The sequence below is a fragment of the Equus przewalskii genome, chromosome 5, assembly GCF_037783145.1.
Source record: "Equus przewalskii isolate Varuska chromosome 5, EquPr2, whole genome shotgun sequence".
Classification (NCBI taxonomy): domain Eukaryota; kingdom Metazoa; phylum Chordata; class Mammalia; order Perissodactyla; family Equidae; genus Equus; species Equus przewalskii.
The window spans coordinates 28,117,405-28,143,675 of NC_091835.1; the positions used below are offsets into that span (position 1 = coordinate 28,117,405).

The 26,271-nt window shown below is 38.4% G+C and overlaps 2 pseudogenes; one reads left to right on the plus strand and one right to left on the minus strand.

The window, feature by feature from the left end:
• Positions 1 to 2,451: 2,451 nt before the first annotated feature.
• On the minus strand, positions 2,452 to 2,930 carry LOC103542584 (small ribosomal subunit protein uS15-like; annotated as a pseudogene).
• A 16,139-nt stretch (positions 2,931 to 19,069) lies between these two features.
• Positions 19,070 to 20,002, plus strand: LOC103545091 (olfactory receptor 8J2-like; annotated as a pseudogene).
• The last annotated feature ends 6,269 nt before the right edge of the window (positions 20,003 to 26,271 follow it).

Genomic DNA, 26,271 nt, shown 5'->3' on the forward strand with positions numbered 1-26,271 from the left:
GCTTTCAAAAGCAGACTCCAAAAATATCCTTGCTTTTCTTGATCATCAGGGTTATTGGGATTCCACTCAGGGTTAGTCTCCAGCACAGCCCTCTCATGAGGCCTGTGAACTTCTGACCCAGGGACATATTTCTTTCTGCTCCAGCCTGATGTGCAGCCCACAGCAAAGTGACTGGGCACCCAACCTCTTCTACCACTGTCCCCACCACTGCTGCTCATGGCCCCTGGGCTGAGCCAGGCTTGGCTGAGCATAGAGGAGCCCGCCTGCCCTCAGGCCACCCCTCCCATCACCACCATGACAGGGCAGGGAGCACTGGGCTGCCCCTCTCCGCCTTCCTCACCACCTTCCCATCCACACTGCCTTCCCCCTGGGCCACCGCCACTACCAATAACTCTGAGGACATGCCAATTTCAATCAAACCAACAAACACACACACAAAAGACAAACACATCCACACAAAGACAAACCCGACTCCTGTAGGTCAAAAACAAAAGGTGAAGTCCAACAATCCCCTGGATCTCTCCCAAACAAAGGTGTCTGCTTTCACACACTCAAAATGCAAATGGAGATACAAAGATTGACAACTGGGAGTGTTGTAATAACTCATCAAGCAAATGCAAAACCAACTCCAGAAGGACAAAAACAGAAGATGAAGTCCAAGAAAACCCTGGATCTCTCCCAAATGATAGACTCTCCTTTCTAATGAATCACTCACACAAAAGCAAATGGAGAGACAGGGAATTCACAACTGCACATGTCATGGCAACTCAACTGACAACAGACTCACATATAAGACAAATACATACTCACACACAAGGACAAAAGCCCAACCTGTTTCTCCAATCCAAGGGAGCGTTGCACCTATGGTGGCAGATACTGGCAGGGAGGGAGGAGCAGGAGAGCAAGTCCCCCAGGCAAAGACTTTCCCACAGCTTCTGGGGACCACCAACCAGTGGAACCCTCACCAGGGCCGTCCAGCCACAGGCAAAAGATTCCTGACTGGCTTGCCAAAATTGATACCAAACCTCTTAATCTTATTTGTGTGCCCAATTCACAGGAAGCCAACAGTGAGACATCAGTGCTTAGAAATGGAGAAAGATTTATTTGAATTGTCAAAAAGAGTGGTGGGAGCCTGGGTTCCCTCAAATCCAGCTCCCTAGGACAGAAACGGGGGTTTTATGGAGCTAAGCGACTTTGCGGGAGGAGCTTTGGGGAAATAAATGAGACACTCCCAATAAATCCATGGGCAATCTGACTTCTGGGCTTCCAGGGCTGCTGAGAGCTGGCCATTCAGTGATCATGACCTCCCAAAAGGTGTTCTCTTTATTCTGCAAAACAAGCTCGTAAATCCTCTGGAAAACAAGCTCACAAATCCTTGAGACCTCTGAGTCACCCCTCAAGTTAAACAGGAAAAACAGCAAATTGGTTTGATATCTACTGTACCCCTCAGGTACCTGCCTTCATTTCTCCTCCTTTTTCTCACCCCCCCATCTCCAGGGAGCTCCTTATTAAAATCCCCACAAGTGTCTGGGAAACATTCTGGAAAGCCCAGGCTGGGACACACCCAAGGATGCAGATAGTGTGTCTGGTGCTTGGAGGAGAAGTTGTACTGAAATCTAGGTTTTGACTCATCTGTGTAGAGGTATGAACTGAAGCTGTAAGAATCAATGGACAAAATAAGGAAGAGAAAATAGAGATGGAAGAGAGGACAGTGGTGAAAAGAACCTGAGGTTTGATTGTAGATTAGTGGAGTTCAAAATGCCTCTCCCCAATACCTCATTTTTTAAAAATTTAAAAAAATTTTTTAAAGGTTGGCACCTGAGATAACATCTGTGCCAATCTTCTTTTTTTTCTTCTTCTTCTCCCCAAAGCCGTCCAGTACAGAGTTGTATATTATAGTTTTAGGTCCGTCTAGTTGTGCTATGTGAGATGCCTCCTCAGCATGGCTTGGTGAGTGGTGCTAGGTTGGCACCCAGGACCTGAACTGGTGAAACCATGGGCCACTGAAGCAGAGTGCAGGAATTTAAAGACTCAGCCATGGGCTCAGGCCCCCCAATATCTCATTTTTTAATTAAGAGTTGGTTTAGTTTTCCAGGCCAGCTCTCATGACATGGCTTACTATGGCCAATTTATACTATTCACTGCATTGAAGAAACAAAACCTTCCTTATTACATTGTTTCTCTTTGTTCTGGGTTCCAGCTTGGTATCCAGAAACTCATTTTTCTCACAATTCCGGAAAAAAAATCCCTCTGACTCTCACTAACAACCCCAGTTACATGGGCCTAACCTTCTCTTGTGTCCTGATGACAGTGGTAGAAGATGGGGCACTGAGTCTTCCTGGCATGGGCTGGGCAGGAAGAGAAAGAATCATGTATGGAGCTGGTGGGAAGAGATAGCAGGAGTAGTCAGGCAAAGCCAGCCCAGGGCTGTGGTTGTCTTTTTTTTTCTAGTTAAACCATTATTCGTTGCTTGAGTATATAGACAAATTTATGCAACCAGGGAGAGGCTGTGGATGACTCATATTTCTGATTGAGGGAGAGGACTCATCTAGTCTTATAATATCTAGCCAACTGGTGCATATGGCTCTCAAACAGAATCAGATGGAATTTAGCATCCTTATCCTTTCTGTTCCTCTCAAGATACCTTCAAACTGCAACAGCTTTTTAAAATTAAACTTAAGACATTGAGTCCTTTGTACTTAAGAATTCTCAAGATTTTTTTGTCTGTCACAAAACATACTTGTTCAGTGCCATGTGAGTTTCTCAGGACCACATCAATTTGTGAGGGAGTCAGACCCTTATTGGCCAGTTTGTAGATCATAAATCAACTGCAGCCAAGTGGGGATGCTGTGGCAGAAGGGCAGAGCCCACTGGGACAAGCCCTTCCCGGGAGCATGCATGTGACCCATGATGGCGGTGGTCAAGCAGCAAAAAAGGCCCCAGGGCTGTGGTTCTTAAGAAAAAGCTGGCTCCCCAGGGGGCTGGGCAGAGCACCTGTTTTTCCTACAAGGGTTACAAAAAATAATCTATATTATTAATGATTCTTTTCTTACCCAATTTCACTTATGATTCTGTGTCTCCATTCACCTATATTAGCAGATAAAAAGCATCATATCAGGTCCCCTTGGGTTTCTTGTTTCCTCATCTCTAATCTTCTTTAATCTAACATCTATGGTTCTTGGTCTTAAGCAGGGTATCGGGGGTGGGAAGGAGCATGTGGTCCTGGTCTACACTGGCACCTGTGGAGAGAGATGCTCACAGTTCCTTGTCCTTGACCAATGTTTGGAACACAGGAACTTTTTCCGAACACTGAATCTTCTGGTGACTTGATCTTAGACTTCCCAGCCTCCAGAACTGTGAGAAATGTTTCTGTTGTTTATAAGCCACCCAGTCTATGAAATTGTGTTATAGCAGCCCAAATGTACTTAGATACACTTAGTTTGACCTGCACAATTGAGCCAATTAAAAATTGAGTTTTTAACTTAAGGTTTGATGTAAAAAATCAAAAGAGGGGCCAGCCCTGTGGCCGAGTGGTTAAGTTTCCAAGCTCTGCTTTAGCAGCCCAGGGTTTCATCAGTTCAGATCCTGGCCACGGACATGGCACTGCTCATCAGCCCATGCTGAGACAGCATCCCACATAGCACAACCAAGAAGGATCTATAACTAGAATATACAACTATGTACTGGGGGGCTTTGGGGAAAATAAGGAAAAAATCAAAAGGCCCACCAATGCTGGGCCCCTACTCCTGTTGGGCCCGCCTACTGAGAACAGTGTGTGGGTTATTTCTGCTCTAGGATATTAAAAGTTGTCTTTCTTCCTCTGATGGCCTCTCGGGCTCTCTCTCCTTTCTCACCTCAGTCAGGTGGCATCTTTTCTTAGGATGAAGAAGATTCTGTATTCCTCTTACTGCTGATTAAAACATTTTGTTTATGCACATAATGAAGTCTCTTCTCCTAAAGGCAAAAGCCAGAAAGACTGGAAAGGATTTTTTAAAAATTTTCTGTTACATTCCTTGAGGAAATTAAGGACAGAAACTGCTCAAATAAAAGGTAGGGAATAGGAGTGGGAAAACTCCACTGTGAATTAATATATAATAATATTATAGAGCCATGATTACTTATTTAACAAAATAATACATGCTCATTGTGAAAGTTCAAACGTTACAGAAGTGATATATTGGGAAATGCACGTACCCAGATATCCTACCACCCAGAGATGACTAGTATTCACTTATTCTTTCAGAGCTGCTATTTCTAATTTTTGTTTTCAGAAATAGGATCATACTCCTACATCGTTCTATACTTTGATTTTTTCCACTTAACAGTATATTGTGAACATTTTTCCATGTCAGTCCATACTGATTTATCTCATTACTTTTATTGGCAGCAAGATTCTTTGTGTATGATTGAACTATTTATTTCTCCAATCCCCAGTGGTGGACCTTTTGGTTGTTTTAAATTTTTATTACAAGAGAAGCAGTGAACATTCTTCTACATTCATCTTTGCAAAATTTGTACAAGTATGTCCTGGAGAGGATCTGCTGGGTCAAGAAGCATGTACATTTAAAATCTTGGTAGACACTGCCAATGAATCCTCCAAATTTGAGTGTTGGTAACATTGAATTAGAATTTCTATTTTCTCCACACCTTTGCCAACATTCAGCTTTATCAGGTAAAATTAATTTAAATCATACCTTGCTACTAAAAATATGATTAGAATATACTTTTCTGCCTTAGAATATGGTAAGTACATCAGTGACATTGGAAATTTTCTTCAATAAGATTTTTTATTTGTTTCACTTAGTGAAAAATTAACAGGAAGAGAAACAAGGATGGGGAAGCTAGAGAGATTGAATCCAGTCTGGGTTTCCAGAGGAAGGCAGCCCCAAACCAAGTGGTGGAGACCAAGGGGATGTGCAAGAAGGGCAAGGGAGACAGAGGTCCATGGGGGCACCAGTCAATGGGGGAGAATCAGGTCAACTTTTACTGATACCATCTTTAGACTTGTTAAATATCAAATATATGTCCAAAACCTAGTTTCATGGAAATTTTATTGATTATTGGGAAAATTCTAGCATAGCAAGAAGATATAAAAACATTACATTGGGCCACATGTGTCAGCAGCTGGCGGATGGGGAGATTTCTTTCTCAGAAATGAAACAGAAAAGAGAAAAGGGGAATAAGTTAGTAAATTCAACTTATCTCTCAGATATAAGTTTAAAACAAGGGATGTGTTCTCAAACACTCCAGATCAGACCAGGTCTCTGGACCCTACTATTATATCTCTCTTTTCTTTACCTTTATAGGACATATCACAATTTGTGATCATTTTATTAATATTCACCTCTCTATTCAACCATAAACTCTAACATAGTGTTCCCATTGCCTGATATAGGGCCCCATATATAGTAAGTGTTAATATATATTTGATTAATAAAATAAAGAAGAAAGAGAATGAGAGAGGGGGCAAGGGAGGTAGAGAAAAGGGAAGGGGAAAGGAGAGCAGAGGGAAAAGAGGAGAAACGAGAAGAGAAGAGAAAGAAAAAAGCAAAGAGAGAGGTGGAGATAAGAACAAGCCAGTAGTGTACACAGGCTGGTCTACACAGTACGGAATGGAATCTCACTGGCTACTTGTGCCCTGGGGAGATGGAGGAAACTTGAGTACACTAAAGATCTGGGCATTAGGAATTGGTAGGTGTCCTAGATTGTTTTTTTGTTTAATTGTTTTATTGAAACCATATTAGGTTATAAAATTGTGTAAACTTCAAGTGTACATTATTATATATCAGTTTCTGTATAAACTGTGTCATGTTCACCACCAATAGTCTAGTTTTTATCCATCACCATACATATGTACCCCTTTACCCCTTTTGCCCTCCCTGCACTCCCTATCCCTCTTTTAACCATTAATCTGTTCCCCTTATCCATGTGTTTGTTTATCTTCCACATATGAGTGAAATCACAGTGTTTGTCTTTCTCTGCCTGACTTATTTTGCTTAACGTAATACCCTCAAGGTACATCCACGTTTTGCAAATGGCATGATTTTGCCTGCCTTTTTTATGGTAAGTAGTATTCCACTGATATATGCCACATCTTCTTTGTCCATTCATCCATTGATGGGCACTTGGGTTGCTTCCACACCTTGCAATGGTGAATAATGCTACAATGACCAGAGGGATGCAAAAATCTCTTTGAATTGTTTATTTCATGTTCTTTGGATAAATACCCAACAGTAGGATTTAAAGCAACCATTAACAGAACTAAAGGGAGAAAGTGACAGCAGCACAACAATAGTAGGGAACCTCAATACCCTACTTGTGTCAATGGATAGATCATTCAGACAGAACGTCAACAAGGAAACGGTGGCCTTAAATGAAACATTAAACTAGATGGACTTAATAGATATATATAGAACATTCCATCCAAAAACAGTAGGGTACACATTCTTCTCAAGTGCACATGGAACATTCTCAAGGATCGTACATATGTTGGGAAACAAGGCAAGCCTCAATAAATTTAAGAAGATTGAAATCTTATTAAGCATCTTTTCTGACCACAATGCTGTGAAACTTGAAATCAACTACAAGAAAAAAGCTGGGGAAGACACAAATATGTGTAGACTAAACAACATGCTCCTGAACAACCATTAGATCAAGGAGAAATCGGAAAAAGGCTGGAGAAAATGAAAAGGAAAACACAAGATACCAAGTCTTATGGGATGCAGCAAAAGTGATACTAAGAGGGAAACTTATAGTAATAATGGCCTACCTCAACAAGCAAGAAAAGTCTCAAATGAGTAATCTTAAACTACAACAAAAAGAACTAGCAAAAGAAGAACAAAGTCCAAACTCAGTAGAAGGAGGGAAATAATAAAAACCAGCACAGAAGTAAATGTCCAGGCTTCATTATGTGAATAATCTTCAACATCATTATCTGTGTTGCCAAGTATTAGGGACTTAGCTGTCAGACATGGGGTAGAAAACTACCACATTTGTAAACCCTGTAAGTTATCAGTAAGGGTGCTCTTTATAAAATACCCAGCTGACCTTGCATTGGTTTAAGCAGAAAAACTGGGAAGGGACTAGGCCTGGGACAAAATTTAAAGAGTAGTTCTATAATTTAAAAATATATTTGAAAAATCAAACATGCACAGTAGAAAGTAACTTCTAGATTTCTCAACTATTTTTTTATTCTAGGTGACTCTCTGACTAAATATAAGATAAATATTTATAAATAACATTTATAGACAAAGGATGGTCACAGTCTCTGAATACAAAATACAAAATAATACCTGTAACCTCTGACGGAAAAAGCCACTTAAGCTTTTGTTAGCTTTCTCATAAGCTCATTAAATTTATTGAGTTACTGATTTCAAAGCATTAGAATTAGGTGTTGTAGGAGATACAAAGGACTACTAAAAATGGTTTATTTACTTATGGTTTGAAATCTAATTGGAAGACAGAACTTAAACACAAGAAAGTTGAATAAGTTTACATGATTAGAATATGAGAATTTATTATCACTAATAAAAGAAAGGGAGGTGATATCAGCATCATGGAGGAGTAAGTTGTTCCCATTTTTCCCTTTTAAGTTACAACCAATTGGACATCCATAACCAAAAGAGGATTCCTTACACATCACAACAGAACACATCCATGCATCTATACATGTGAAAGTGGATAGACTGGACTCCTGGGAGGCAGTGGAACTAGGAGAGTGGCCCCTTCTCCCTCCCATGTGACTGTGACCCAGGGTGTGGATCCTCAAGCAGTGGCTCTTGTGACTGTGCACAGAGGTGGCAAGAGCAGAAAAAAAGGCCCAGCAGTGGGTCTTGTTGCAGGTTCCAACAAGAGGCATCAGTAACTACAGCTGAATAATGATCCAGCCACCAGTTGTGTCACCCCTAACACCAGCTCCACTAGTACCAGGGGATGCATACAAATCCCTGGTTCCCCAGGCCCCCAGCAGTGACAATGACACCCACAAACCCAGCAACCTTGGCAGTGGTGCAAGCAGCACCCACAGGCAACACAGGAGTAGCACTGCAGCTAGTGCATGGGGCAGCAGCATCCAAGCCTGTGGAGAGCCAGAGGGGGAACATGAGACCCAAGAGACCCTGGAAGTAGCAGAAGCGCTTGCAGCCTGGTGACCCCACTGGTAACACTTGAGACTGCAGTGACATCATAAGCAGCAAGGCACCAGCAACCTCAGAGGCACAAGGCAGCAGAAGGAGAGCACTGATTACACTTCTAGAAGAAGCAGTGGAGGGTCAAAAGTACAGGCTCTTGAATACAACTAAAAGGAGCCCCAAACCAAAGTAACCAAAGGCATACCCAAATAAGAAAAGATGACTACTACCACAAATGTGCCAGCAGAGGATCAATTCATCAAACACCATGAAGCACTACAGTGACACAGCAGAACAGATAGACAATGACAACTCTCCAAAAACAAAACAGGAAGTCACAGAAGATTACAATCTAAATGACAGATAATTCAAAGTATCTGTCATAAAGAAATTCAACGAGTGACAGGAAAACTCAGAAAGACAGTTCAGTGAACTCAGGAATAAAATTAATGAACAGAAGGAGTACTTCACCAAAGAGAGTAAAACTCTAAAAAAAAATGCCAAACAGAAATTCTGGAGATGAAGAACACAATTAATGAGATGAAAAATAATGTAGGTAGCATTAAAAACAAAGCAGAGCATATGTAGGAGAGAGTTAGTGAGTGTGAAGATAGAAATCAAGAAATGATTCAGGTGGAGGAGGAGAGAGAACTAAGATTTTTAGAAAATGAAGAAATTCTTCAAGAAATATCCAAGTCAATTTAGGAAAAGTAACATAAGGATTATAGGTATCCCAGAAGGAGACAAGAGAGAGAAAGGAGCAAAGAGCTTATTCAAATAAATAATAGCACAGAAATCCCCAAACCAGGGGGATGAATTGACATGCAAATACATGAAGATAATAGAACTCCTGCTGACATCAATGCAAAAAGAACTTCTCCAAGGAATGTAATCTTAAAATTGTCAAAGGCCAATGACAAAGAAAAAATACTAAGGGCAAGAGAGAACAAAATAACTGACAAAAGAACCTCCATCAGGCTTTCAGCGGATTTCTCAGCAGAATCCCTAGAATCCCTCCTAATCACAGACTAGCAGATGGTGGAAAGATCGTTTCAAAATACTGAAAGACAAGAGCTATCAGCCAAGAATACTCTATCCAGTGAAATTATCCTTCAGATATGACAAAGAAATTAAAGTTTTCCCAAACAAACAAAAGCTGAGGGAGTTCAGCACCACTAGACCTGACCACAAGAAATGTTGAAAGGAGCACTCCTACCTGAAAAAAATAAGAAAAACTTTACAAAGCTTTGAGCAAGGAGATAAATAGACAGAAACAGAAAATTTCAACTCTATATCAGAATATATTACTAAGCAATTATAACATAAAAACAAATGGAAAGAAAGCATTAACTATAACCACTTCAATTGGTAACAAACTCACACTACAAAAAGGGATAATTTGTGACAACAAAAACATAGAAGGAGAAGAGGAAAAAGACTGAACCTGCATAGGCTAATGGACATAAGAGACTATCAGAAAATTGACTATCTTATCTAGAGATCCTTTATACAAATCTCATGGTAACCACAAAGCAAAAAATCAGAGCAGAGTCACAAATCATAATTAAAAGAAAATGGAGAAAAATATCACAGAAAACCACATAACTGAAATGGCAGACAGAAATACCAGGAAAAAGAAAGAATGGAAATATAGACCATCCAGAAAACAAAAGCTAGAATCGCAGTACTAAGCCCTCTATAATCACTCTAAATGTAAATTGATTGAATTCACCAATCAAAAGACACTGAGTGGTTAGATGGATTAAGGGAAAAGACCCAACAATATGCTGCCTCCAAGAGACCCATCTCAGCTCTAAAGAAAAACAGGCTCAGAGTGAAGGAATGGAAGATGATACTTCAAGCAAATGGCAACCAGAAGAAAGTGAGTGTAGTTATACTTACATCAGACAAAACAGACTTGAAGACAAAAAAAAGTGAGACAAAGATGAGCATTATATAATGATAAAAGGGACATTCTACCAAGAAGACATGACACTCATTAATATATATGCACCTAACACAAGAACACCAAAGTATATAAAGAAATGATTAATAGACCTAAAGGGAGAAATTAACAGCAACACGATAATAGTAGGGGCCCTTAACACTCAACTTATGTCAATGGATAGATCAACCAGACAGAAAGTCAAGAAGGAAACAGTGGCCTTAATGAAACATTAGATCAGATGGATTCAATAGATACATATAGGACATTTCATCCAAAAACAGCAGAATACACATTCTTCTCAAGTGCACATGGAAAATTCTCAAAGATAGACCATATGTTGGGAAACAAGGGAACTCTCAATAAATTCAAGAAGCTTGAAATCATATCAAGCATCTTCTCTGATCACAATGCTGTGAAACTAGAAATCAACTACAAGAAGAAAGATGGAAAAGTCACAAATATGTGGAGACTAAACAATATGCTACTGAACAACTATCGTATGAATGGAGAAATCAAAATGAAAATAGCTGGAGACAAATGAAAATAAAAACACAACATACCAAAACTTATGTGAGGCAGCAAAAGCAATACTAACATGGAAGTTTATTGTAATACAGTCCTACTTCAAGAAACAAGAAAAATCTCAAATAAAGTCTTACACTATACCTAAAAGAACTAGATAAAGAGGAACAAACAAAATCCAAAGACAGTAGAAGGGAGGAAATAAAGACCAGAGCAGAAATAAATGAAACAGAGACTAAAACCAATAGAAAGGATCAATAAAACTAAGAGCTGGTTCTTGGAGCAGATAAACAAATTTGACAAGCCCTTAGCCAGACTCACTAAGAAAAAAATACAGATGATGCAAATAAATAAGTCAGAAATGAAAGAGGAGAAATTACAATGGACATCACAGAAATACAAAAAAAAATTATAAGAGAATATTATGAAGAGCTATATGCCCACAAATTGGATAACATAGAGGAAGTGGATATTTTATTGGAATCATACAACCTCCCAAAACTGAATCAAGAAGAAACAGAAAATCTGACCAGATCAATCACAAGTAAAGAGATTGAAATAGTAATCAAAACCTCCCCCAAAACAAAAGTTTAGGACCAGATGGCTTCTCTGGTGAATTCTACCAAATGATCAAAGATTAATACCTATTCTTCTCAAACTCTTCCAAAAAATTGAAGAGGATAGGACATTTCCTAACTCCATTTATGAGGCCAACATTACTTCGACACCAAAACCAGACAAGGACAACACAAAAAAGGAAAATTACAGGCCAATATTACTAATAAACAAAAATGCAAAAATTCTCAACAAAATTTTAGCAAATTGAATAAAACAGTACATGAAAAGTAACACAAACTACATTCAAGTGGGATTTATTCCAGGATGTAGGGATGATTCAACATCCACAAATCAATCAATGTGATACACCACACCAACAAAATGAAGAATAAAAATAGATGCAGAGAAAGTATTTGATAAGATGCAGCATCCATTTGTGATAAAAATTCTGAATACAATGGGTATAGAAGAGAAGTACCTCAACATAATAGAGGGCATATATGACACACCCATGGCCAACATCATACTTAATGGGAAAAAACAGAAAGCCATCCCTCTGAGAACAGGAACAAGACAAGTGTGCCCACTCTCACCATTCTTATTCAAGATAGTACTGGAGGTTTTGGCCAAAGCAATTACGCAAGAAAAAGAAATAATAGGAATCTGAATTGAAAAGGAAGTAGTGAAACTGTCACTATTTTCAGATGACATGTTTTTAAATATAGAAAACCCTCAAGAATCCACCAAAAATCTATTAGAAATAATCAAAAAATACTGTAAAGTTGCAGGATACAAAATCAACATAAAAAAGTCAAATGCAGTGGTGACATCAGTGTCATGGTGGAGTGAGCTTTCCCAGGACTCTCTCCCCTCAAACATACAACAAAAAGGAACAACCATATTCCAACAGAAAATATCCTAATAGCACAGGAATCCTTGGAGAGTCATGGCAGCCAAATGATGAAGGGTGGAGAGGCTGGAGCCCTCCTCGGAGGAGCTGGAATGGGGTAAGAGAGAACTTCGCTCCCTCCCCTAAAGACTGGGATCACTGCCATGGGAAGCTCCATAAGAGAAGGAGCGGTGGAGGGGCCGTGTGTCCGGAGGATCACCCTGGATTCCCTAAGGCCCTTACAGCCTACAGGGAAGCCTTCTAATGAGGCAAAAGCTTTTTTGCAGGGTGACTTCATCATGCCAAGACCCCAGGAGACCAGATAGTGAGAGCTGATTGGGAAACCCAGCACTGCATGCAGGAGAAAACGCCCCCCACCATCACCTGCACCACACTACGCCATGCAGCGCCATCTTAGCTAAAGGTGGAGGGCTCAGAATACGTGGCTCTCAACCCCCATCTAGTGTCGATAGGCTGTAACTGCAAGCGAATAATATCACAATGGGAAAAACTCGTTCTTCCAGCATCAGCAGTTAATCAAATCTCCAGAAGAGAGAGAAAGTAAATACCCAGAATTCAGTCCTGAAGACTGAGATATAAGTAAACTAAACGATGATGAATTCAAAATAGCTCTCATCAAAAAACTAAATGAGGTAAAAGAGAATATAGAGAAACAATTCAACGAGTTCAGGAGTTACTTCACAAAAGAGATTGAAACTATAAAGAACAATCAGAAATACTAGAGATGAAAGACACAATGGAAGAGAGAAAACAAATTACAGATTCCCTGAATGCTCATGTGGACACCATAGAAGAGAGCATCAGCATAATTGAAGATAGACATGTTGAATTGTTCCAGACAGAGGAAGAGAGAGAACTGAGACTAAAAGGAAATGAAGAAAGTCTCCAAGAATTATCCGACTCAATGAGGAAATGCAACATAAGAATTATAGATATTCAAGAAGGTGAAGAGAAGAAGAATGGAGCAGAAAGTGTGCTCAAAGAAATAACAGAGAACTTCCCAAGTCTAGGGAATGAGAGGGAAATGTGTGAGGAGGAAGCTTTCAGATCTCCTAGATTTGTCAATGTAAAAAGACCTACTGTAAGGCATATAGTAGTAAAACTGGCAAAAATGAATGACAAAGAAAGAATACTCAGGGCAGCAAGACAGAAGAAAATAACCTACAAAGGAACCCCTATCAGACTTTCCACAGATTTCTCTGCAGAAACCTGACAAGCTAGGAAAGAATGGAATGACATATTCAAAATTTTAAAAGATAAAAATCTTCAGCCACAAATACTCTATCCAATAAAAATATCCTTCAGATATGAGGGAGAAATTAAATCTTTCCCAGACAAACAAAAGTTAAGGGACTTCATAGCTACGAGACTCCCCCTGCAAGAAATCCTCAAGAAGGTCCTCATACCTGAAAAAAGAAAAAAGGGAGAAAGGGGTCACAAAACACTTAGTAAGGAGATAAATAGATAGACTCAGAATAAGATAGCAAATATTCAACTATAACATTAGGCTAAAGGGAAAGAAAACACCAAAAACAAAGACAATCTTGTCACTTTAACCACAAACTCACAACACAAGTTGGAATAAGATATGAGGATAACTTAGGAGGGGAGGAGGAAAGGGACTGAATCAGTTTAGACTAAGGAAACAAGAGGCCATCAGAAAATGGGCTATGTTATTCACGAGATTCTGAACATAAACTTCAGGGTAGCCACTAAACTAAAAAGCAGAACAGAGACACAAAAAATAAATAAGGAAAAATCTAAGAAACACAGAATAAAAAACTGCATAAGTCAATGGATAGACCAAAAGACGCAGGACAAGAAACAAAGGAAATGCAGGAAAACTGGAAAACGAGTGATATAATGACAGCATGAAGCCCTCACACATCAATAATCACCCTCAATGTAAATGAATTGAACTCTCCAATAAAAAGACACAGAGTGGCAAGATGGATTAAAGAGCAAAATCCAACAATTGGTTGCCTCCAGGAAATACATCTAAGCTCCAATGGCAAATACGGGCTCAGAGTGAAGGGGTAGAAGATGATACTCCAAGCTAATGGTGAACAAAGGAAAGCAGGTGTCACAATACTCTTATCAGACAAAGTAGACTTCCAGGTAAGGCAGGTAAAGAGAGACAAAGAGGGGCAACATAGAATGACCAAAGGGACACTCCATCAAGAAGAAATAATGCTTATAAATATCTATGCACCCAACGCAGGAGCACCAAAGTTCATAAAGCAACTATTAACAAACCTAAAAGAAGATATTAAAAATAACACAATAATAGTAGGGGACCTCAACACCCCACTCACATCATTGCACAGATCATCCAGACAGAAAATCAACAAGGAAACAGTGGAATTAAATGAAAAGCTAAAACAGTTGGACTTAATAGACATATATACAAGACTTCATCCAAAAACAGCAGAATACACCTTCTTCTCAAGTCTGCAGAGAACATTCTCAAGGATAGACTACATGATGCGAAGCAAGGCAAGCCTCTATAAATTTTAAAAAATTGAAATAATAACAAGTATCTTCTCCATTCATAATGCTATAAAGCTAGAAATTAATTACAAGAAAAAAGCTAGAAAGGGACAAAGATGTGGAGACTAAACAAGATGCTACTGAACAAGCAATGGATCATTGAAGAAATTAAAGAAGAAATCAAAAAATACCTGGAGACAAATGAAAATGATAACAAGCCATACCAACTCATATGGGATACAGCAAAAGCTGTATTAAGGGGGAACTTCATCACAATACAGGCACACCTTAACAAACAAGAAAAATCCCAAATAAGCAATCTTAAACTACACCTAACTGAATTACAGAAAGAAGAACAAGCAAAGCCCAAAGTCAGCAGGAGAGAAATAATAAAAATCACAGCAGAAATAAATGCTATTGAAACAAAAAAGGCAGTGGAAAGGATCGATGAAACAAAAGGCTGGTTCTTTGAGAAGATAAATAAAATTGAGAAACTTCTAGCCAGACTTAACAAAGAAAAAAAGAGAGAAAGCTCAAATAAACAAAATCAGAAATAAAAGAGGAGAAATTACAACAGACTCCACAGAAATGCAATGGATTATAAGAGAATACTACGAAAAACTATATGCTAACAAAATGGATAACCTAGAGGAAATGGATAAATTCTGAGACTCTTAAACCTCCCAAAGCTGAGTCAAGTAGAAACAGACAATCTGAACATACCAATCCCTGGGGAATGAGACTTTTATTTGGAAATTCTAGTTTTCATTCAGGCAATGGGGCATAAATAAACATATTTCCATGTGAAGGTCTTCAGGGATTTCAGACACATAAAACCATTTTGCATGCTTCATGCAGCAACCTCAGGAATGAGTCTCACCAGATCTCTGTGTACAAGTAGGTTAAACCCAATAATTTACTTATTACTAATTCTAGACATGAAGACCAAGTACCTCGAAAGTTTTATCAATTCAAATCAGACGCAGGACTGAAATGATATCTGCTACTTTTCTCTTTTCCTAGACTCAAATCTCTGCTCACTGATTGCTAAGTGGAAGTGAAGATAATATGACCTAAACAATAAGTCCAGCATTCCCATCGATAAATTAGACTCCTTGAGCACTCATGCAGAATAGCGAATAGTCATTACAGGGAGTGTATTTCACCTAAGTATAAAAAAGGATGTCATCTGCCTTTGAATTGGTAGAATTGACAGATCTTTTAGACCAGATAAGAAGCTTCTTGGGTGTCTTTAAAATATAAGGTTCTCTATCTCCAAGAAAGACCTACTAAATGACTTAACATCAATAAAAACAAGTTTCCATTTTTCACAGAGTGATAAATCATAAGACAGAAGGATTCCTGGGGTCAACAGTCAGTCTCTATGCTGCTGGTGGACACGGAGAGCTCATGTCGAGATGCAGTTTTCCCTAATACAACCCACCTTTAAATAAGTTTCAGACAAATTCTACAGTTAGAGACCAATGGCTACTCTTGAAATCATTTCAGAAGCTATTTAAAAATTAATTTGCAATATTATTTCTCACCCAAAATTGTAACATAAAATGATTAACATTTAGACAATTTTTACAGTTTTCCCCCTTCTTCTTCTCATCCCCAAAGTCCCCCAGTACATAGATGTATATTCTAGTTGTGAGCACCTCCGGGTGTGCTCTGCGGGATGCCACCTCAGCATGACTTGAGGAGTGGCGCCATGTCCGTGCCCAAGATCTGAACCAGCAAAACCCTGGGCCACCAAACTGGAGCATGTGAACATAACCAGTTGGCCATGGGGCCAACCCTTACAGTTTTATTTACTGAGAATTTATTATTTTGGTAGACCTATAAAATATTTCTTTTCAGAAATAAACTTGAAAAAAAACTATATGTAAAAAATTAAAATAACACATCAGGAACAAATGCAAAATCAAACAAGATTCTGAAGAAACAGGAGAAAACTGGGGTTGTTCTACAGAATCTTTATTTCAGGGACATATAGCTACTGAAACAAAAAGCAACCCTAGCTTTACCATCAGTTATATTTCTGTAGAAGAGGGAATTTTAATGGGTAATGATTTTTGCAAATAGAGCCAGCCCTGTGGTCTAGTGGTTAAGATTTGGTGCTCTCATTGCTGTGGCCTGGGTTCATTTCTGGTCAGGGAACCACACAACTTGTCTGTCAGTTTTCATACTGTGTGTGCTAGGGAAGTTCTTTTTAGATGTGGTAGGAGACAAAAGATACAAGATAATTGATGCAACAGTATGAGATCAACTCCAGACACATATCTGATGCATGGAATAAAACACCTTTAAATGAAAACAAACAAGCACCACAGATTTAAGAGAGAATCAGATCATTGGAGAGCAGAGCCTGATTTGTTTTTTGAGTATATAGCTAGCTGTCATGTGTCCCAGTTTTCTGAATATGAAAATTGTAGTCCACTTGCTATTTCTATTTCAACTATAAAAGCCCTCAGTGAGGTAGAATGAGTTACTGTGACTCAAGTAAGAAACCACATTAAAAAACATCATTCAAAACATGCTAATAACTGTAACTACTGCTATGAAATATTTTGCACTCATTGTTACTAGGCTCTGTAATAACTAACCTGTATATGTGCATTATCTCATTTAATTCACACAACACAAGAATACAAATACATGATAGAAATCACACAGCTAATAACTGATAGACTAATGCTCAGCCAACCAACTAGCCAATCAAACAAGCAAAAACCATAAAACCATACCATTAACCAACATCCTTTGAGTAACTTAGCCTCATTGAATCTCAATTGTCTTTCAGACATAGAAGTAATTATATACATCTTCCAGGATATTTCTTCAGAATAAAGAGATCATTATTTAAAAAGTGCCCAGCATAGTTCTGATGTTACCAGCTCTTAGTTAATATCAGCCCTGATATTGCTTCCCTTTCAGTGAACCTGGCATCTATGGGGTTAAAAGTAAAAACCTGCATTTCTAGTTCCCTGGGTCTTTAGTTACACTCGTGTGTAAATGTTTATTACTTTACTCTCTGAATCCCTGAGCTTTACAACCAAATAGAACTTACAAATTATTAAAGCCCAGATGGCCTCAAACTGGGCTCCCACTAAAGTTGCAGCTAATCCCAGGTCCTTGAAGTTCTTTTACAGAGAAACTAATGTCCAGGGAATATCAAGAAACTGAAGCTTCCCAGGCCCGACTCCTTGGCTTCCTGACGTCAGAGTCTACCTTCCACCATGGAGATACACAGCCAAGCACACTCATCTGAGAATCCTTTGTCTCCTCTGGTGGAAGCAACCCCAGACACAGGCTTATGGGAAAACGCTGACCAAGAAGTACATTGTTCCCCTCCCCTACCTAAAACCCCAAATAAAAACCCCTACCCATTTCTTAACAGGGAGCAAGTAACTTTTGGGGCACTAGCCCTTGCTTTGCTCCCTCTGCCTGGCAAAGTAAAGCTTTTCTTTTTCTCCCAAGACTCTGTTCTCATTATTTGGATTGACATCAGGATCAGAGACCTAACTTTCAGTAACACCGAGAGGAGACAACAGTAAATAATGCTAGCTTTCTCCCCGACTCATTTCTCTATCCAAGTACAGCAAAGTGTTCAAACTTTAACAAATCAAAACTGTAAGTAACCAATTTAAAAAATCAAAACAGGCTTTAAACAATTTAAAGGAAAGAGCTGTAAGCTGGAACGGAAAGGAAGGGATGAGAGAATAAAATAATAGAGGCGTCTGAGCAAGTAGAAGTCAGAGTGATGGGACAGGACTGGCTTACTTGGCAGAAGAAAGGAAATATTAAATAAAGAATATTCAGGGTTTCTGAATGATACTAAGAAGGAAGAGTATGGAGGTGTAGTCTGTTTGTGGGCAGCTGAAGCATAGTGGAGTGGTAGAAACTGATAAGGAAAACCCAGGGTACTAAAAGTGTTTCCCATAGAAATACTGAAATTCTCAAGGATGATGACAAAATAGGGGCTAAAAGAAGGCCTGTGACAGCTAAGGAAAAAATCCTAGAAGTCACTTTGACCCATCAGTTTCTTATAGGTAGCTCTCTTTTATCATTGGAAACAGACATGTACACAGAAGCATGTGTGAACATATGTAAATATACACAGGAAGATATATACATGCATGTATATCTATTCGTACAGTATCATATATTATGATTAATATATGTATATAAATATTAATTAATATACTATTATAATAAACTGTATATTCATCCAATATAAACTTTATCCAACAATGAATAAAAAATTAATAGCTTTGTCACAGAGTTCTAAGAATATGAAATTGATCTGTGGAGAGTTTGTATTTCTGAATTTTGGGAAAGGATGGAAAGAAAAGCAATTAAGATCTGAAACTTTTAAGTGTTTGTGAACAAAAATGTACTGATTTCAGATGAGTCATTTAACAATCTAGCATCTAACAGAAAAAGCAATTTTACCATCTGTCGATCTCTTTCCATTTTCCTCACTAAAAGATAAAAGCAATAGCATAAATGGCGCCAGGGACTCTTGCTCAGGTGACCAAGTTCCTCCTCACAAGAGCCTCAGACTGTCCTGAACACCGGATGCCTCTCTTCTTTGTTTTCCTAGTCATCTATGGGCTGACCGTGTTAGGGAACCAGAGCATCATCAGTCTCACCAGTGTTGATTCTCAACTTCAAACCCTCATGTACTTTTCCCTCCAGCACGTGGCTATCATCAGTCTTGGCAATTCTATTGTCATTGCCACTAAAATGCTGGTTATCTTCTTGGTTTCAAAGAAAACCATATCCTACTATGGATGTGCAGTGCAACTGGGTGGATTCATAGTTTTTATTGTGGCTGCGACTTTCATGCTGGCTGCAATGGCCTATGACCACTACTCCACTATTTGCAGCCCCCTGCTCTACGTGGTGGCAGTGTCACCACAGGTCTGCTTCTGCTGACATCCCTCACAGCCCCCCAGTGTCTGGACACAGCACTATCTCTTCTTGTCTTCTCTGTGTCATATTGCTCTTCCAATGTCATCAACCATTTTTACTGTGATATAATGCCCCTTTGTTAGTATCATCCCGTTCTGATACTTACATTTCAGAAAGAGCTGTGTTTACCTCTTTGAGGACCAATTTATTTTTCTCTATGATTATTGCTCTAATATCCTACTTCAACATCGTTCTTGCCATTTTGAGGATACATTCTTCAGAAGGGCAAGGAAAAGCCTTTTCCACTTGTGCCTCTCACATGATGACTGTCATTGTGTTCTACATGACCTTTCTCTTTGTGTATTTGCAACCAAAGCCCAACCACTCATTAGCTACTGATAAAATGGCCTCAGTATTCCACACCCTAGTGACACCAATGCTGAACACCCTCATTTACAGCCTAAGGAACAAGGACATGAAGGATGCATGGAAGACACTGCTGGTAACCCATGTCAATTGTTCTAACTAATGTAAATTTAAAACTACAACTGTCTTCATTTAAGGGTTTTCCTTTACTCCTGAAAATCCTACTAAGTTAAGAGGCAGAAAATAGTTAAAAATGCCACTAATTTCAATGGGAAAAATATTAGTCCTTTTTATCCCAACCTGAAATATACAATTTTCTCTACAGAAAAATGCACTAATTGACCAAGAACACACACATATAAGTAATAAACAATAATTTGAAAGTAAACACCTTTTAAGAGAAAATATAAGTTACTATATAATTTCTAAACCAGGAGAGAAAGCCTGATGACTGGCGGTGGAAGTTGCAGGAGTCATTTCTTGGAATGTGGTCAAGAGTCGGATCATCTTCCTTGCCACAGATATTTTTGATCAACTATTAAAGGTTTTATATTTTGCAGCATTTTATCCATCAATTTCTCAACGTTTTTGAACCTATTTTTATCTTGCACTTAAAATAATTTTATACCACAGGAAAAAGTAAACTTTTAAGAGAAAATAAAAACTAAACAGAAAATACTGAGCTATACATGGAAATAGGACACGTGGCAAAAAAGACTGAAACAGTATATAAAAAAGGATTCCACTTTTTGATCCCTCTCACCTGGCTCATGTTCACAAATCGAAATGTTGATATTTATCCAAATAATATGTATAATTAATTTTTTCTTATTATATGCTTATCTTAAAAATTGTTATATAGAGTTAGTTGTCTTTGCTCTGAAATCCTTAACAACCAAGACTACTTCTTTTGGAGTGAAATGTTATTAGACAAAAAAAAGTTCATTGTTCTCAAAGTGACACTGATTCTCAAGGACACTCATGGCCAAAAAAAATGTTATTATGAGCCATCTCTCTGACTGTATGTGTAAAAGACTACTAAAATACAATGGAGTGAGGGAGAGTGGGCATGACATGCAAAGTAAAGATAACAGAAATTGGCAGGAGTTCAGAATTCTTTAAATTCAAAAGTAAAACTGAGGAATTTTAAGGTTTCCAATGGAGAATTTCTTGTCCCTTAATGTCCAAATAAGTTTGGTTTGAGCAGCCAATGTCCTCCTCCTGGGAGCCCACAGGCCTTCACTCCAGTTGTCTCTGTTGTCATAGGTCACACCTCTCACCTCTGCTTTCCAAACGGCTGTTTCCACAGGCCACATCCATGGAAATGAAAAAGTCCTTTCAAAGAAATCAGCCAAAAAAAGTAAACTTCACTGCAAAGGTGGGTGGAAAGAGACAAAATACAGGTTTATATGACAGCATCAGGCCTCCTTGTTCTTAGAGTAACAACTCTGCAACACAAAAGGATTTCTCACTTGCCCTTTTTATACGTCCCCCCAGCCTTAAACCATTATACTGGCTCCTCTCTCTTACTCCTTGTCTCTCCTTTCTTTTCTTTCAACATCTCAATTAAAGGTTATAAAACTATTCTTTCCTTCTATTAAATAGAGCTATTTATGAAGCTTGAGACCCTTCCATATATTGTATCCCAGTCATCACCTTCTATTCTGAGCTTCTGTTCAGGATTTGTTTTGACTCTGTCAAATACTTATAAAGACTTTTTTTTAAAAAAAAACCATTATCTGGGTTGGACCAATTTTGTTGACAGGTGTGATAAACTCTTTATCTCATCTCACAAAATGTACATGAATTTGGCTTAACTAAAATATCAAACAATATTAAAATATATAATATAATATATAATAATAATTAAATATCAAAATATCTACTTCTTAAAAAACAATTATAACCACAAATCAGCTTGAGCTACAATGGTCAGAAAAGGTTACTATTGATGTAATTAAAAAAAACTTTGTAAAATATATATTTCAAAGATCTAGGGCCAGCCCCAGTGGCCTACCGGTTAAGTTCCACATGCTCCACTTCAGTGACCCAGGTTTGGTCCCTGGGTGTGGATCTAAACCACTAGTCTGTCAGTGGCCATGCTTTGGTGGTGGCTCACATACAAAAAGAGGAAGATTAGCAATGGATGTTAGCTCAAGGTGAATCTTCCTCAGCAAAAAATATCCTAATAGAATACATTACTGAATGATAAAATCAACACAATCATAAAAAGTGACTAAGATTCATGAGATTATAGTATATTAATTGAAAACTCTTTATGAAATATCTAAGTAAGAAACTGTCATATTAAGATATGAATGCTTAAAATATTGCTTCTCAACCACTGAATAAGCAATATGGCTAAAAACAGAGTTCCTAGATGGTTGTGGCATCTTCACTTCTGCTGTCATCACTTTTCTCATTGTTTGCTTCCTCTCTCACAAATTTTCAACACTTTATCAACATTTGGTGTTTCAATGATAGGAAACTACAAGCTCTAAAACACAAAGGCTCTGTGGAACACCATTCAGGACAAACACACAGTGGTGAGAGAATGGTTTAGAGAGAGAAAGAGGCTGTGATACCACACCTGACTGCAAGGAGGGTGAGGAATAGTCTAGCCATGTGCCCAAGAGGAAAAGCAAAGAGATTGGTGATCAGCCAGTCCCCTCTGCTACAGAGCGTGTGTCAGTTTTTTGCATCACTTCAATAACAGCTTCATCTGCATTATCCACAGTTGTCTATCTTGTCCCTATTATAGACATTCAAATATTAAAACTGTATTAGAATGGTGTTTATCTGTCTCTGTTATAATCTCTGAACTTTCTGGTTGACATTGATTGTGCTTAGTGCCTCCTTCTATTTCAAATCCAGATCAGTATTTGGATTATTTTTTTTAAATAATGTATTAAGACAAGTAAAAGAATTTTAGTTCTACGAAGTTAAATCTGATTTAATTATTTATTGCAATCCTTTTCTAGATGTATAAGCAGTACATATTTATAAGTTGTATGTCCAGAGCATGAAATTCTTGTTCTGATACTGGAATGTATATTGATAAAAGAAATTTTGAAATAGATCCATACTTAAATAATTAAATATGCTTATTTTTCCCATATCAGGGACCCATTCCAGGAGAAAATTCACAGAACTGTTCATTCATGGATCAGTGAGGACCACACACACAATTAACAAACTTGTTAATTGTGGTTATACATGTAGAAGTCAAGAGTTGGTAACTAACTAAATGCCTATTACTATGGGAACAAACATACATTAAATGAAAGAAGATCCGAATTACAATAAAAAAAGTAAGCAAAATATTGGTGTGTATGTAATGAAATCAATATGCTTCAAAAGCATATAGTTGAGTGAGAACATTTAGGTATCAAAATGAGTTATATAACAACATAAGTGTGCACATTAAAACCTACATTATATTTACTTTGTAGGGCTGTATTCCTTTCTAAGGGCAAATAACAACTTCTGTAGAGGAGGTACCCATGTGGGGAAGGGAAAGTGAAGTGGGAATGGGGAATGAGAGCTGACGATGATTATGAGATATGGCAGTAGGGTATCATTAACTCAATTTAGTCCCCTAAATCACAAAAAGAAATAAAAATAAGTCACACACATATATTCATAATTTTTCTCCTTCTGAATCTTTTAAAACACTATAGTACTTGTTTAAAGAGTTTTGTCTTCATCCCCAGACATAAATCTTGGGAAGAAGGCATTGGGGAAAATGGTGAATGTTGAAATAACTTGATGATTACAGCATGTATTCAACAAATAATGTACTTACATTTGAGTGGATGCAGTAAAAATAATAACAAAGGAAAGCAGGTGAATTCTATACAAAAGAACTTTTCCTCAATAGGAAAATCAAAGGTACCCTGGCAAGTTAGCAAAGACCAGTGGTGGCATTTCCTCTTCTCAGATGCTTTGGGAATAAACAAGAAATATTCAAGACCCCAGGGGAGTGTCTCAAAGGGAAGAGACACTCACAAATTCTTCTGGCTGCAGTTAGGTGAGTAATCACATGAGGGAACCAGAACTCATTCCTCATTTCAGGTGAGGAAATGGCACTGATTAGCATGATTACTAGATGACTATTTTTGATGCCTGTCTTCAATTTAAATTATAGATATAAGTATAGTCACTAACACCAGACTGAGTCCATAATACCATGTGACAAATAGAAGTGGCGAGCAATAGGATGTATTGGAGTACATGAGGAAACCATTTGGTGTAAACCTAATTCGACTTGACTTTGTTTTTCCAAAACGTCCTAACACAGCCATTGAGCATGCATTGTATATCTGCTTTAAACATTTCCTATGGCAAGAACAAAGGCCCTTAATATAAAGGTGCAACTTCCCTCCACATTGGCATTGCCTTAAGGATAAGCATTTTTCCTTAGGCTAGGAACTGATTGCTGTGCTCACCTGTGACCACCCAGCTTGAGACAACAGATCTGCCATCTTGCTGTGTCCACCAAGACAGCAGACCTACTACCTGTTGTGTCCATCAATCACTGTGCCGACAGGGCAATCTTGTGACTATTATAAAAGGGACATTTCAATCATATGTGAAACATCCTCTTTGGGGGTATATAACCACTCTGTACACCTCACTTCTTTGGTGCCCTTTCTTGCTTTAAGAAGAAAGGCCCCAGGCCATGGTCCTCACATTTTACTTCAGAATAAACTCACCCAAATTTTCATTTATAGGTTGGTTATGGATTATTTTCGCCAACACATGCATATTAATAATCTCTTTTCATAACTACATTTTCTGGAGTAATGATGTTTTTACCACTATTATTATGTTCTTTGAGGGTAGTAAGGAACCTTCTTTCTGTTTGGTATTATTTCTATATTTATACTATGATTCTAGACAAACATTCTGAAGGAAGAGTAAGCATTTTTTTGAAAGCTCCACCTAGAATGTTGTCTAAGCAAAGATGCTGATGGTCAGGTCAGGGATATTGATACTGAGTGTCTGTATCTTAGATGTTAATGGTTTCTGATAGGGTTTCCAGTTATCCAGTATTATGCTATTATCACTATGTCTTATTATCATGCCTCCATAGAGTGTCATTTGTGCTACAGATATGTGTGGCCTCATTCTACTAATAGCATACAAGGGACTAAGATTGTCAGAGAGGAAATTGCCCCAAGAGCAGACGCTGAAGCAAGGATTTGAGTATATCATGTTTATTTGGTAGACGATACCAGAAAGCAAAAATGAGGGAATGTAGAATATGAGACCAAGAAGAGAGAAAGTTAATGAAGTGTGCAATAAAATATAGATTACTGCTGTAAGCAACTAAGGGTCCATCACTGGAGATTGTGGGGACCTGGAATTGGCCACCCCAAGATATGTCTCTTTGGCATGAGGATTTGAGGCTGGTCACTTTGCAGACACGAAAGCAACTGAAACGTAGAATTTACCTGCCCTTTGTTAGGAGACATTTACATCGTAAAGAAAATCTCCATCTGTAAAGATAACTCCTTCTCTACCAGGAAGAAGAGGAGATGACTTTATCTCTAGAAACTCTTAATCAATACCAAAGGCAAGGACTTAAATCTGCATTTGTTTACTGTGCTTGTGTGGTAATCTCCCATGATTGACTCCCCCTCCACCCGCAACATCCTCCTTTGTCATTACCTGAAGATGATATTTAAGGTGGGGGCTTCAGCCATTTTGGCAAGCTGCTCAGCTTGCCTGACCTCTCCCATGTATACATATTATAAAGCTTTGTTTAATTTTCTCCTGCTATTCTGTCCCATGTGAATTTAATTCATTCTCCAGGCAGACGAACCCAGAGAGGGTAGAGGAAATGTCTTCCTCCCCTGCAACATGCTTTGGAGTATCCCTCAGAACACTTCTACACTTCTAGGAATTGTTTAAAGAAGACTAGGAAAGCTTCGGTGCTTATCCATTCATTCTTGTCCCTTACTGGTTGAGTACTGCTCCTTGACACATGAAATCTCACGCAATTCCAAGCTGACTTGCATATGGTCTGAGCAAGCTCTCAAGACACTCTGCCCTGAAGAAAAAGAAGTGAAATGCGAGGCTGCCAGCATGCCAGGAAAAGTCTACGATGACTGTAGGCCAAGTCAGAGGTGGCCCAAAGTAATAAGGGATAGGGAGACAGAGGTGTCTGCTACATGATGTTTCCAATAGTAATATGATGGCAAAGCCAAAATAATATAAAAAACTTTTAATTGTCTAATCTGTCTATGACACCACAATAATAGCATGTCTTTGTCCCTACTGTCTTTGTGTTAAATTTGTTTTCATTTGGATAGTGAGGCTAAAGGCTTGAAAGGATCTCCTAACATATTTATAGTGGGGGCAAAACCAAGTTTAAGATCAGTGCAATTAAAGGGACAAGGAAGATGAATCCTTGGAAGAGTTGT